Below are 15225 nucleotides of genomic sequence, written 5' to 3' on the forward strand. Positions count from 1 at the left end.
AGATTCCTTATAATGAGGCAGATGAAGACACTGTTGGCAACGTTTGACCTGTGATTCGGCAGTGTCCGTCTATTTAAGATTGCAAAAAAGTGTTGTCGACAACAGTTTTGTGCACTTCTGAAAAGGATGGGAAAGAAGGTACTGCACTGAACCGCACGGTGGGGCAGCGGCATTGCAACCCTAAGGTGACATCAGACATCCATTTACCCATCTACCTTTTAATCTTTTCTCAGCTCATTTACTTTACCCTATACACAGCCCTGCTGGACTCTATCACTACCTAAGTACTTTTTTGAGACTTTCATACACATTTTTACATTATGTCCATTGGATTGTTTATTTGCACAGTGCACTTGCACTTTTTAGCTATCCATAACCTATTTACTTCTGCCTGTTTGTCACCTGTCTAAGTTGTGGTTTCACTATTTGACTTAGCATTATCCTCATCCTACTACCTGTATCTATACATGTTTTTATGTTTATTTGTTTTTGTTTTTTCAATAAAGCTTTAATCTTTTACAATTTTTTTTTGGTGCTAATTTTTAATATGATTTCCATTATTTTGGTGCTGAACCTGTCACATTAATCCTTTCACGCTAATATATTGGTCATTGGACAATATACTCACTGTGGGTGTTCTGCCTCTATATAGGATTTGAATAAATCCATACATATGGCCACTTACTGTGGTCTAGGCAAAGTGGTGCTCAGAATGATGGTGAATTTGGATAATGCTGCACAGATTTCTCTGGATTTTATTTTGGTGGTGGGGTGAGAATAATGGCAGTTTTCCAGAGCTTTTGTGGAAGCCCCTATATTTTCTTTAACAGATAACTGACCTGAGTGAGGACTTTTTTTTGTAGGTTGACTTGAAGCTTTTATTGATAGTATTTTGGGTTACAGAACATTTTGGATCAGTTAACATTTATCCTGCATTCTATTCTGAGCAGTTATATTGGACTTTCAGTCTACAGCTTAAAAATGCATGATTCAGATGAAACACCCTACTGATAAATTCATTAATGAGGCAGCAAAGTTACTTTGAACTCTGGTCTCTGTTCAACGGTGTCCGTCTTTTAAAAGGTTCTCAAAACTGTTGTGACCGTTCTTTTGTGCATGCGTAAAAGAATCATAGAATCGTGGAGTTGGAAGGGACCTCCTGGGCCATCTGTTCCAACCCCCTGCTCAAAGCAGGATTCGCTAAATCATCCCAGTCAGATGTCTGTCCAGCCTCTGTTTGAAGACTTCCATTGAAGGAGAACTCACCACTTCTCGTGGCATAGAATCATAGAATCGTAGAGTTGGAAGGGACAAGAGAACGGATACCGCTGGATCACAGGACAGACAGGAGTTTAAAATGATTGCACTCAATATGTATCAAAACAGTGCATTTTCCATCTGGAGTTTTGTCTGAATTTCATTTTTCAAAGATTTACACGGAAACCCCGGTATAAGCGCTTGGTGTAGAGCGCAGGATAAATGTGAGCCAAGACTTACTGCGATTTTTGGGAGGCAGAATGAACAAATCAACAGCAGGTCAAGAATTGCTTTTATTTTTATTTTTTTATGCCATTCCATGTGCAGTATAAGTGCTGAAATGTTTTTATTCTTCGGGTCACTATGTTAACAGATACCAGATTAATATTGTTTTATGGTGTTTTTTTGCAAAAAGTTTTTGGAGATCACCATATTTTGAAGGCTTTAGTTTTTTTCTTAAATCTTTTTACCGACAGTCATGTGAGAGATTTGTTTTTCTGTGGGATGAGGTTGAGTTTTTATCGGTACCATTTTTGAACACATAATGTTTTTTTATCTCTCTTCTGCTCAGGGGCGAGCTGGACCGGGGGGCAAGGTGGCGTTTTCCCCCTAGGCCGGTCCGCCAGGAGCTGTTTAGGGCCGTCCACCTGCACTGTGCATTTAACACCTTCCCAGCATGTGCCCCAGAGCTGCTTTCCTGCAAATCGCCATGTATATGGTAGCATCATCATGCGGATCAGTATCACATTTGGGTGTCATCTCTGTATGTGAGCTTACACTTTGCAGCAATGCCCACTGGGACCCAGGGACGTTTAACCCCTCTAAAGATGCCGCTGTCAATAGTGACAGCGACATCGCAAGGCATCACAGTAGGGAGCTCCCTCGGTGCTTTATCGGTCGTCCATGAGAGCACCACCTGAGAGAGGGTATCCGCCCTTCAGGAACAGGAAACCTACAGATACAAAAGGGCGGCACCTCTCCCACGCATCAGTTGGTTTCCTGTTCCTAGAGGACGGGACTTCCTTCAGATCGTCCATCATGGAGTCGTCGAGGGATTCCCAGGCCGGCTGACCGACTCAGGTAGCGGGGGGATCTCCTACCTCGGTCAAGCTCGGGGTACCTGGAAGCGCCACGGTGGGGCCGGGTAGGTCGCCACGGCAGTGGTTAGAGCAGGCGGAGCAAAGGGTCCGGTGGACAGCCGTCTCCAGAATGCGGGCACCAGGTATGTATGCAGGCCCCTCCTGATGCGTTTTCCCCCGGGGTCCGGTCTCAAACCCCCTCCGGCCGGGTCGGCGGTTGCGTCCGGTCGCCAAGCGCAGGCTGGTGCGCATGGGGCGGCGGGCATACCGGAGCCGGGGGCGCCGTGCCGGCTCCTTTCCGCGCGCTCCCGCGGCCTCTGACGCGCGGCGGAAGTGACGCGGTGGAAGGGGCGGGGCCGGGAACGCCAAAACCGGAAGTCGGGTGCCGGCCGCCTTCCTAGTGTGCGCGGCGATCCGGGGGGACGCGCAGTACCCGAGGCGGTGGGGGGGGACGGTTCATGCGGGGGAAGGTCGCGGGAGGGTTCCTGGGGGAGGTGCCGCGCCAGTGCCCTGCTGACCGGATACTGGGAGGCCTTAAAGGGCAGGAGGTGATGCTGCCGGGGTGCTTCTGAAGGCCCAGCGATGGATGACAGAACCCCCATAGAGCAGCAGGACGTGCAGGAGCACCCACAGAAGGAGGCCTCGGTGAAGCCTCATACGAGTGGAAGCGGACGAGTGAGCAGAGCCGCAGAAGTTCCTCCAGTCTAAAGGATTCCCCCTGCCTCCCTCCGTGATCCGGTACCTGCCTCATCTGCATGGGTAAGAGATCTCCGTGAATGTACCCTGATGCAGTGTTCCCTTATGCTGGTTTCGCAGGGGAGGAAAGCTACGGTAAAACAGAAGCACAGGGAATGTGCGCTCTGTAGTTGCCCCTTACCAGACGGCCACCCCAAAAGACTATGTCAGCCATGTGTGCGACAGACGGTAGGGGTTGAAGGGGACGGGGGCCCAGGCATAGACTGACAGGCCCTTGCACTCTCCCCCATCCTTACAGGGACAGAGATGAAAGCCCTATCTAAAAGGGACTCTTCTAGGGGGAGAGAATTTAGTTTCTCAGGGTCGGAGTCCTCAGCTGCCCCTAGGAACAATTACTCCTCGGATTCCCCGGCCTCCACTTCATCCTCTTCGGATGAAGACTCAAGCCGATTCTGCTTCCCATTAGACCAGATGGACAAGCTAGTTAAAGCAATAAGGTCCACCATGGCAGTAGCAGACTCAAAGCCAGAGCTTTCGGCACAGGTAATGTTCGGAGGTCTAGATCCCAGGATACACAAAGCTTTTCCATTAAATGATAAGGTCCAGGGCCTGATAGAAAGGGAATGGAAGAGACCCGAAAAAAGGGGCTCCTTACCACCTGCCTTCAAACGGAGGTACCCATTTGATGACCCAGTGGTAAACAGATGGGATAAGGCCCCTAAGCTGGACGCGGCAGTAGCCAAAGCCTCCAAAAAGTCCTCCATACCGTTCGATGATATGGCCTCCTTTAAAAGACCCGCTGGATAAAAAAGCGGATTCCTTTCTAAAAGGAACATGGGAGATGTCAGCAGGCGCCCTAAGACCAGCGATAGCTGCCACTTGTATAGCCAGATCCGTGATGGTCTGGCTAGATCAACTAGATTCCCATCTGAAGGACGGAGCCCCAAGAGCATCCAGTCGGAAAACTCTACCGATCATCCAGAGTGCTGCGGCTTTCTTGGCTGATGCCTCAGCAGACTCGGCAAGGATGGCGGCTAGATCAGCTGGGTTATCAAACGCAGCTCGAAGGGCCCTCTGGTTAAAATGCTGGCCAGGAGATATCCAGGCCAGGTCACGACTCTGCTCCATTCCATATGAGGGGAATATCTGTTTGGCCCCGTCCTGGACGAACTTTTAGAGAAAGCCGGGAACGATAAAAAGAAGTTCCCCAGCCTCCCGAATCCTTCTTATAGACGCCCCTTCACCAGGAAAGGATATTTCCATAGAAGGCCGTCCAGAGATCAGGCAGATGGGACGACAAAAGGAGAGGTACAGGTTTCATGTTCGGAGGAGGGGGGCGCCAGTAATGTCCATCACGTGACACTAAAAAACCGCCCCAATGACTAGATGCTGTGGGGGGAGACTAGCTGCCTTCTACCCAGCCTGGTTGCTGATCTCTAGCAGCAACTGGATACTGGGGGTGATAGCTGCGGGTTTACGACTAGAGTTCACCCGGGTTCCCCTAGATCGATTTAAGGTCACCCCTCTCAGGTCTTCCACATCAGAACAAGCTGCCCTGGAGGCCGAGGTTCATGAGCTTTGCCACAAGAAAGTCCTGACTATGGTTCCAGAGGGAGAAAGGGGGAAAGGTTTCTACTCCCCTCTGTTCCTGGTCCGCAAGCCAGACGGCTCCTTTAGGACTATAATTAATCTCAAGTCCCTCAAACGATTTCTTGGTTATACGGCCGTTCAAAATGGAAACAATCAATTCAACAATAAAGTTGTTTCAAAACTGCTTTATTGTGGTGTTAGATTTAAAAGATGCATACTACCATATACCCATTCATACAGCCCATCAGCGCTTCCTCAGAGTAGCGGTTCAGTTAAATGGGTCAGTTGAACATTTCCAATATGCGGCCCTCCCCTTTGGGGTGGCAGTCGCTCCCCGGGTGTTTACTAAAGTGGTGGCGGAAGTTATGGCCCATCTACGTGAATCTAACATTCTAGTAGTCCCCTACTTAGATGACTTCCTGATTATAGGGAAAACGGCAAAACATTGTAAGGAACAGCTACAGAGGGCAATGTCGGCCCTAGAGCGGTTAGGTTGGCTGCTTAATATCAAAAAATCTCGGTTACAGCCGATGAGAATTCAGCAATTTTTAGGCCTGATTCTAGATTCTGAGAAACAGGCTGCCTCCGGAGAAGCTTGTTCGCCTACACTATCAGATCCTAAACGCTGCCAATAACCCCACCATATCCCTCAGGAAAGCCATGTCCCTTCTGGGTTCCCTTTCCTCCTGTATCCGGCGGTCCAGTGGGCCCAGTTTCATTTAAGAACACTACAGGGGAGGTCTTACTGCATCAAAAAATCCTTGGAGGTTACTTGGAGGGCCAGCTAACCTTGTCCCGAAGCACAAGGGAGTCCCTAGAGTGGTGGCTAGAAAAGGATAATTTGTCCAGAGGGGTTCCCTGGGAGTGTGACATATCCTCCATAGTCACTACGGATGCTAGCCCTTCCGGTTGGGGGGCTCATATTGGTGAAGTCCTAGTCCAGGGCCTATGGGACCATCACCAGATAAAAATGTCATCTAATTTGAAAAGAACTGACAGCAGTAGGGCAGGCAGCTAAGAAGTTACTTATGTATCTGCAGGGCCATCATGTGCGAGTGTTCTCCGACAATCAGGTCACAGTGGCTTATGTCAACCACCAAGGTGGGACTCGTTCCAAACCCCTGAGGAATGTGGCAGAACGGTTGTTCCAACTAGCAGAACAGCCATTCTAAGCTGAATGTGCATGCCCTCGTCAGAGCGCAGCCGTTAAGCAGCTTGAGGCCGGGCCAGTATCGGCATGGGAGACTGGCTGGGAATCCCTTGTCCTGTTGACATAAATGCCGCAACCTACTAAAACAAGGAGAATGGTCCCTAAACAATTCGATCTTCGACCTGATTATACAAAAATGGAGACAGCCAGAGGTAGATCTCTTCGCCACCAAGGAAAACAGGAAATTAAGACTATTCTGCTCCCTAAATCCCAGAGAGAACCCCCTGGCGGTAGATGCCTTTCTGATAAAGCGGGACTTCAGGCTAGCATATGCCTTCCCTCCCCTATCGCTACTACCCTTGGTGTTGAGAAAAATCAAGAGAGACAGAGCAAGGGTCATAGTCATTGCTCCATTTTTGCCCAGGAGGGCATGGTTCTCATGCCTCAGGACCATGTCGGTGTCCGATCCTTGGGTTCTTCCGGACAACCCGGATCTCCTATCCCACGGCCCAGTCTTCCACCCTCAGGTGGCTGGCCTACATCTGACGGCGTGGAGTTTGAGCGGGCACTCTTAAAAGAAAAAGACTTCTCCCCAGACTTGATTAACACCCTACTTAAGAATAGGAAGGCCATTACTACCAAGATCTATGCTAGAATTTGGAAGAAGTTCCTGCAGCGCTCTGAAATAGTTGCTGGGGGTTCAACTCCAATAAATCAGATCTTAGAGTTTCTTCAGAAAGGTCTGGATATGGGACTTTCCACTAGTACTCTTAAAGTACAAGTATCAGCTTTGGGGGCTCTCTTTAGCTGCAACATCGCAGGTAATTACTGGATCAGTAGGTTCATTAAGGCAGCAGGTAGGTCCAGGCCAGTAGTGAAGGATAGATTCATGCCATGGGACTTGAATCTAGTCCTTACGGCCATGACGGAAGCTCCATTCGAACCTATTTCATCAGCTTCCATTAAAAATCTGTCCCTCAAAGTAGCCTTCCTGGTAGCTCTAACCTCAGCTCGCAGAGTAAGCGACATCCAGGCATTATTTAGGCGTCCTCCTTATATACAGGTTAGGACGGGTAATACTCAGACCTGATCCGGCGTACTTACCTAAAGTGGTTTCTAACTTTCATAGGACTCAAGAAATAGTCCTTCCATCCTTCCTCCCTCCCTAATCCAGCTAATGAGAAGGAAGAAAAACTACATACCCTGGATGTTAGGAAATGCCTCATAGAATATCTGGCAGCTACCGATCCTTGGAAGAAAGATAATGCCCTAATGCCCTATTTATTTCCCACCAAGGCCCTAGGAAAGGTTGTAGAGTGTCAAAAAATACACTAGCCAGGTGGATTAGAGAAGCAATTTCTGTAGCATACACTTCAAAAGGCAGGTCGCCACCTGGGAAGCTGAGGGCGCATTCCACCAGAGCCATGGCGACCTCGTGAGCCGAGAGATCAGAAGTCTCCATCGACCAGATACAGTATGTAAGGCGGCTACTTGGTCCTCTCCGAGCACCTTTTATAGTCATTATAGGCTAGACCTGGGTGCTTCCACAGACCTCTCTTTTGGTATAAGGGTGCTGCAGGCTGTAGACCCTCCCTAAATAGTTATTACTCTCTGTAATTCTCTCAGGTGGTGCTGTCATGGACGACCGATAAAGTCTTAGTTACTCACCGGTTAACGGTATTTTTCGGAGTCCATGACAGCACCCGTATATTCCCTCCCTTTTAGTCTATTTTGGTTGTGCACTCCTTCCTCTTATACGTACACGGGTAATTTAAATAGTCGTGTATGGTATTGTATATAAGTTATGCTATTAACCATTGTGGTCCTCTGTGCTCTGTAATCCAACTGATGCGTGGGAGAGGTGCCGCCCTTTTGTATCTGTAGGTTTCCTGTTCCTGAAGGGCGGATACCCTCTCTCAGGTGGTGCTGTCATGGACTCCGAAAAATACCGTTAACCGGTGAGTAACTAAGACTTTAATCGACACAACTAAATTGTGATCGCATTGTGCCAATGGTCTCCATGGTGAACCCGAGCAGCAAAAATGGCGACGGGGTCACATGGGGATGGTGGCCTGTCAGCTTATATTCAAAGCAGGAGCTGACACACTTCCTCCCTGTGTGAGAGACGCCGAAGCATTGAAGAGCATTAGATTAGCAATCTGTCGCTGAAAAGTTGATGCCCGATAATGGGACAGTGTAAAAAAAAAATTAGAGTTAAAGGGAACCTGTCCCCAGTTTTGGCCGATACGAGTCACAGTCACCACCTTTCATGGCTTATCTACAGCATTCTATAATGCTGCAAATAAGCCCCCAATCCGACCTGTAAGAGAAGAAAAATAAGTTTTATTATAATCACCCGTGGGGCGGTTCGGTCCGATGGATGTCACAGGTCTTGGTCTGGCGCCTCCCTTCTTGCGATGCCGCCCTCCTGCATGCTTCACAGGCTCCCTAGCATTGCGCTCCTGCACAGGAGTACTTATCTGCCGTATTGAGGGCAGAGTAAATTGCTGTAGTGCACAGGTGCTGGTCCTCTCTGACCTTCCCTGCGCACTGCAGTACTTTGCTCTGACCTCAACAGGGGAGCCTGTGTGGATGACGCAGGGACACGTCATCCACATGAAGCAAGCAGGAGGGCGGCATTGCAAGAAGATGGGATGCGTCAGACCAGGACCTACGACACCCGTTGGACCGGACTGCCCCGCAGGTGAGTTAAATAAAACTTTTCTTCTCTTGCAGGTTGGATCAGGGGCTTATCTACAGCATTATAGCATTCCGTAGATAAGCCCTGAAAGGCGGTTGCTGTAACTCGTATCGGCCAAACCTGGTGACAGATGCCTTTTAATAAAAATTGTAAAAATACTAAAAAAAAAAAATCTCAAAATAAAGTCCCAAAAAACACATATTTAGTTTATGTAAAAGTTTAAAATAAACCAAAGTACATGTGTTTGGTATCGCCGCATTTGGGAAAAAAACACGCCCTATAAAACTGTCCCACTAGTTAACCGCTTTAGTGACCACCGTAATAAAAAGGCAAAAAACTATGCTTTATCATCATACCGTCTAACAAAAAGTAGAATAAAATAGGATAAAAAAGACTAATGTGAATATAAATAGCATCTCTGAAAACATAATATTGTCCCCCAAAAATCAAACTGTCATTCAACTCAGTCAGTGGAAAAATAAGTTATAGCTCTCAGATTAAAGCGATGCAAAAATGATTTTTTTTCAACAAGTTTTTGTGTAAAAGAGCCAAAACACAAAAAAATTAAATGTGGTATCGCTGTAAGTGTACTGACATGAAAAATAATGCTACCTTTATGAATGTTACCGCATGCAGAATTGCATGAAAAAACACTAAAAAAGAATTCTTGAATTGCTGGTTTTTATTCATTCTGCCTCCCAAAAATTGGAATAGAAAACTATCAATAAATGTCATGTGCCCGAAAATAGTATCAACAAAAATGTGTGTGACAGCAGCAAAACAAAAAAACGCTATAAATCTGGTATTGCTGTAATCGCACCGACCCGAAGAATAAAGTTTTCTAATCAATTATACCACACAAGGAGTAGCGTAAAAAATAAAAAACAATTTTTCACCTTCTGTTAATTATTTTTTCATTCTGCCTCTCAAGCATTGCAGTAAAGCTTGACTTGCATTTATCCTGCACACTACTCTGTGCACTTACACCAGGATTTCCATGTAAATCTCTGAAATGCCTGATTCCAACGGAACCCCCAGCGGACGATTCTCTATATTAAGTCATATGGAGTCAATGTGGATGCAGGTTATGCTCTTCTAGCACTTAGTGGCTCTATATGTGAAGTCCACAAACTAGCCTAGCAAAATCTGCACTGCAGGAGGCAAATAGCGCACAGTTCCTCCCGAGTCTTTCTGTGTGGACAAGCAGTATTGTACTGCCACATACTGGGTATTTCTACATTCAGCAGAAATTGTGGTACACATTTTGGTGCAATTTTTACCCTTTTTCCAGTGTGAAAATGTAAAATCTGAGGCTAAAACAAAATTTTGGTGGTAAAAATGTAATTATTTTTTCTTCACTGCTCATACATAGAATCCTGTGACACCTCTGTGGTGTCAATATGATCGCTGCACCCCTGGATGAATTCATTGATAGGTATAATTTGTAAAATAGGGTCAATTATGGAGGCTTCTTCTGTTCTGGCACCTCAAGGGCTCTACCAATGTGACATGGCACCGTGAAACCAGTCCATCAAAATCTGAACTTCAAGATGCTGCTTGTTCCCTCCTGACCTTTGCGCTGTGCCTCAAAGTAATTTTCGACAACATTTTGGGTATTGGTGTACTCAGGAGAAATTGCACAACAATTTTTGGGGTCCATTTTCTCCTGTTAACCTTGTGAAAATAAAAAGTTTGGGGCTAAAAGAGCATTTTTGTGGGGAAAGTGTGATTATTTTTTTATTCCCATGGCTCAACATTATATACTTCTTTGAAGCCTTTGGGGTTCAAGGTGCTCACAACACATCTAGATATGTTCCTCGAGGGGTCCAGTTTCCAAAATGGGGTCACTTGTGGGAGGTCTCCACTCTTTAGGCACATCAGGGGTTCTCCCAACACGACACACTCAGAACATTCTATTAAAATCTGTGTTGCCAAATGCATATCAAATAAATTTTACCACGGTCATGAAGCACAATGTCACGAGATAAGTCTCAATCAATGGGATCCTTTGAAGCATTCCAGAGTTATTACCACATAAAGAGTGACACTAGTCAGAACCCCAGGTGAAGGGGTTAAATGCTACAATACAGCAAACACACCTACATAGCATACTGTTTGATGTCTTGTCTGCTAATGTCACTTGTGTGCCAAAACAGGAGAAGAGACGCCATCTGATTTGTGCCTGCCTGAAACAGCTGCACAGCAGGAAGTCCGCACTGTGGCGCCCAGAATTATGAAGTTGATTTAAACCCTGCCGCCACCAACAAGAAAAGCTCCACAGTGTGCTTTAGGCCGACATCACACTACTGTCGAATATGGCCGAGTGGTATGCGAGAAAACATTGCATAGCACTCGGCACAGTATTCCTTTATGGGTCAGCTCACATCACCGTTTTTTTTTCCCTCAAGCGTATTCGACGTGCATGTAAAATCGCAACAAGCTGCGATTGGCATCGAGACTCTGCCGAGACTTTCAATGCAAGCCTATGGGTAGGAGAAAAAAATCTCACAGCACTCGGACCATGTGAGTACTGTCCGATTTTTACGCACCAATGTCCTTTGAAAAGCCGGCAATTCATCTGCCATGCACAGTAAAATCACACTGACAGATTAGAATAGAATACAGTATGTGTAGAGATCTCTCTGCATATCTCTCCTCACGCCGCAGGGCTTTTTGTATGAATTGAAATAAAGGCCTTCTTTTCACCACAGGAAACAGTACTGCCTTTGTATATTTTTCATGTTATCTTAACTGAATACCAGCTCTCGTCCTGACTCCTGTGCAGTCAGTTCATCTGGACTGCTAGAACATAATGGGAGAAGAAGCAGAGCATACGTTTAGCTAAATTGAGCTGAGGACAGTCTACATCAACCCAAAGCAAGTAATGGCAGTTACAGTGATTTACTATTTGTTAGTTGTGAGGTCCCTGCACTCCAGTGATGAGAAATCTGATCCATCACAGACCATTGAGCTCCACACTCGCCCACAGTTGAATCTCTGCCTGTAAGACTGGTTACACACTAGCATTTGTGTCTGCAGCGTAGGGCTGCATACTTCTTCCCTTAAGATCCGCCTACTTCCGCATGCGTCCTGCGTACCTATATTTAACATTGTGTATGCAAGGACATGCGTTGTATGTAGATGTGTTCCTGTGTGTCGTTTTAATGTGCCCTCCGAACGCAACATGTTTTTTGGATTCGTGGCAGCTTTGGTTCTGCTATAATTTAAATGTTGCTTTTTTCCTTTTAGGGGCAGTAAGGGTTAATGTCAGTATCTTTGCTGGCAGCTGCTTTGTTGCTGGTTAGCTGATGTGGTTGGTGACCACTCTTGCCTTCCTTTTGAATAGTCACATGACTCTTCAGCTGACTGTTGGTAATAGTTAACCTATGAGGACCAGCCTCGAGTTAAGAGCTCTCTGGTGTCAGTGGTGTATCTGCTGTTTCTGTGGAGTTCAGGTTCCTAATGCCGAATCCTTTGCTGTTTGGGGCTTTGCAGCAGAGACACTAGCTAAGTATAATTTCCCTTTCTCTGTCCGGTGTTTGTCACTTCCCCTGTGTTGTTTACCATCTGTATTGTTGAGGCTAGCGCCTTTGCCGGCCAGTGCACCAGCCAGGGAATACTGAGGTGACAAGTAGGGACTCTGCACGTGATGGCAGCGGGGGAAAGGACCCACATAGAACGTTATGGGAGCTTATGGATAGGCTCAGGTTGGAGTCAGGAGGTGTCCCTTCCCTACTGTTAGGGTCTTCCTCTCTCTATTCTATCCCATTGTTGGTTTATGTTGTGCCGTCCACCGTACTTACCCATGTCCACACGTGACAGTGGGTCACACTTAAATGTTTCAGATCACCAAACAAATTTAAATATTAGACAAACATAGCATAGCATCCCCAGATCATCGTATTACCACCACCATATTTTACTGTTGGTATGTTGTTGCTTTTCAGAATTGCTGTGTTATTTCTACACCAGATGTAATGGGACATACACCTTCCAAAAAGTTCAACTCTTGTCTCTTCAGTCCACAGAGTATTCTCCCAAAAGTCTTGGGGATCCTCAAGATGTTTTCTGGCAAAACTGAGATGAGCTTTTATGTTCTTATTGCTCAGCAGTGGTTTTCATCTGGGAACTCTGCCATGCAGGCCATTTTTGCACAGTCACTTATGGTTTAGTCATGAACACTGTCCTTAACTGAGAAGTGAGGCCTGCAGTTCTTTGGATGTTGTTGTAGGATCTTATGTGACCTCTTGGATCAGTCTTTGCTGTGCTTTTGGGGTAATTTTGGTCAGCCAACCACTCCTGGGAAAGTACACCACTGTTACATGTTTTTGCCATATGTGTATAATGGCTCTCACTGTTCTCTAGAGTCTCAAAGCTTGATAAATGGCTTTATAACCATTTGCAGACTGATAATCTCAATTACTTTGTTTCTTATTTGCTCCAGAATTTATTTTGATCGTGGCATGATATCTAGCTTCTGAGAATCTTTTAGTGTACCTCCCTTTGTCAGGCAGGTCCTAGTTTAGTGATTACTTTGAGGACAGGTGTGGCATTAATCAGGCCTAGGTGTGGCTAGGGAATTTGAACGCAGCTCATTAATTTGTTTTATAGATAGGGTGAGCAATCACTTTTTCCCACAGGGCCCTGTAGATTTGGATTTCTTTTTCCCTTAATAATAAATACCTTCATTTAAAAATGCATTTTGTATTTACTTGTTATTTTTGTCTAATATTTAAATTTGTTTGGTGATCTGAAACATTTAAGTGTGACAAACATTCAAAATAATAGTTAATCAGAAAGGGGGCAAACACTTTTTCACGCAACTGTATATTACAAACTTTTTTGTCATCATCTGTACTATTGATATATGCAAAGTTTGTTTTATTTCTAGCCAAAATTATACATGATTCCCTATTCTTGCAGGAATTACAATAAACCCTATTTTTATAGTACAAAATTATTTTAAGGCTATGTGCACATGGTGCGGATTCTGCTGTGGAATTTTCCGCACAGATTTTGCTAAATCTGCAGGTAAAATGACCTGCGTTTTACCTGCAGATTTAGTGCAGTTTTTGTGCGGATTTCTCCTGCAGTTTTCACCTGCAGATTTCTATAATGGAGCAGATGAAAAACTGCTGCAGAACTGCACAAAAGAAGTGACATGCTGCAGTTTTAAATCTGCACCAAATCTGCGCGGAAAAATCTGCAGCATTTGCACAGCGTTTTTTTTTACATAGCCATAAATGGTACTCTACATCACTTGTAGTTCTGCTGCAGGGCCAAATCTGCTGCAGAACTGCACAGAATCTGCACCGTGTGCACATAGCCTCAGGCTATGTGCACACGCTGCGGTTTTTGCTGCAGTTCCGCAGCGGTATTGGCCCTGCGGAACCGCAGCAGTTCCGCAGACAGTGTACATTGCCATGTTAGCCTATGGGCTTGCAAAGCCGCTGTACACACGCTGCGGAAAAAAACGTGCAGAGAAGCACCTTTTTTTTTTTCCCCGCAGCATGTCAGTTATTTTAGCGGTTCTGCAGCGGTTTTGCACCCATTGACTTGCATTGAGTCACTGTATTCCACAGCAAAACCGCAGATGAAAAAAGATCTGCGGTTTTTGCTGTGGTTTGTGGTGTCAAAACTGCTGTAGAAGGATGTGAGGGGGCAGAAGAGGAAGTGTGTGGGCGGACTGTAGTGTAGGGAAGAAGACGTCGCCATGGCCTACCGTCGCATGGACATTGATGTGGGGCGTCTGATTGATCTGGTATGTATGTTTGTGTGTGTGTCTGTCTGTGTGCATCCTGAGTGTCCATGCCCCCTATTGTGCTCAATCGTCGCATGGGACTGCTGCTCCCATCCGCCTATAGGATGGGAGAGTAGTCCTTGGGGCGACCGAGCACAAAGTGTTAAAGCATGTAACAAAACACAAACATGACATACAACATAGAATACATGTATACATGACAGACATGACATACAACATAGAATACATACTCACCACATACAACACATTTTGTTCCCCGAAGCCCTTGATCACCTAGGGAAAAAATAAAATAAAAAAGCACCCAAAATACTCCCTGTCTGCAGAAATCCCAAAAACGAGTGTCCCGCGGCGATCTCAGCAGTCCTCGAGCGATACAGTAGCAGGAGCGGTGCTCCTGCAGTGTATCGCCGAGTTTCCCGATGCTCGGCCGCTCCGGGACCTCACTTTATGGCTCTTCTGCTGCATGTTAACTTTCCCACTCAACAATGCCGTAAAGGAGGTTACCTGAGTCACTGAACTCAGGTAAACTCTGGCTCATGCGCAGTAACACACTGCAGGAGCAGAGCTCCTGTCAGTGTGTTTCTGCAGCCATGGAGAATGGTCACATCACTTGATGTGACTGTTCTCCATGGCAGATCGTCGTGGGACACTCGTTTAATGGACTGCTACGGAACGGTAGGTATAGAATTAATTTGTTGTTTTTTTTTTCTCTAGGTGATCGAGGGCATCAAAAAGGAATGAGCGTGCAATAAATTTATTAGTCAAAAACAATGTTTTTTATTTCAATAAAAATGTTTTTTTTTGTCTTTTTTTTTAAAATTGTTTCCATGGGCTTAATAATGGATCGGCGTCTTATTGACGCCTCTCCATTATTAATCGGGGTTAATGTCACCAGTCATTTAGGTGGCATTAACCCCTTTATTACCCCACATCCCGCCGCCGCGGAGCGGGAGTGGGAAGAGAGGGGCTAAGTGCCGGAATTGGCGCATCT

General features: G+C 45.9%; 1 protein-coding gene and 1 long non-coding RNA gene across 6 annotated transcripts in view; both read left to right on the forward strand.

Annotated features, from left to right (window-relative positions):
- FBXL18 (F-box and leucine rich repeat protein 18) overlaps positions 1 to 15225 on the forward strand; it is a 172498-nt gene that overhangs the window by 78337 nt on the left and 78936 nt on the right. The window lies entirely within an intron of this gene.
- On the forward strand, positions 8110 to 12082 carry LOC141067724 (uncharacterized). Its single transcript, XR_012226465.1, has 2 exons — positions 8110 to 10799; positions 10882 to 12082. It is a non-coding gene; the product is annotated as an uncharacterized lncRNA (long non-coding RNA).

This window comes from Dendrobates tinctorius, unplaced genomic scaffold (assembly GCF_039654945.1).
Source record: "Dendrobates tinctorius isolate UK_male_01 unplaced genomic scaffold, ASM3965494v1 ptg000254l, whole genome shotgun sequence".
NCBI lineage: Eukaryota > Metazoa > Chordata > Amphibia > Anura > Dendrobatidae > Dendrobates > Dendrobates tinctorius.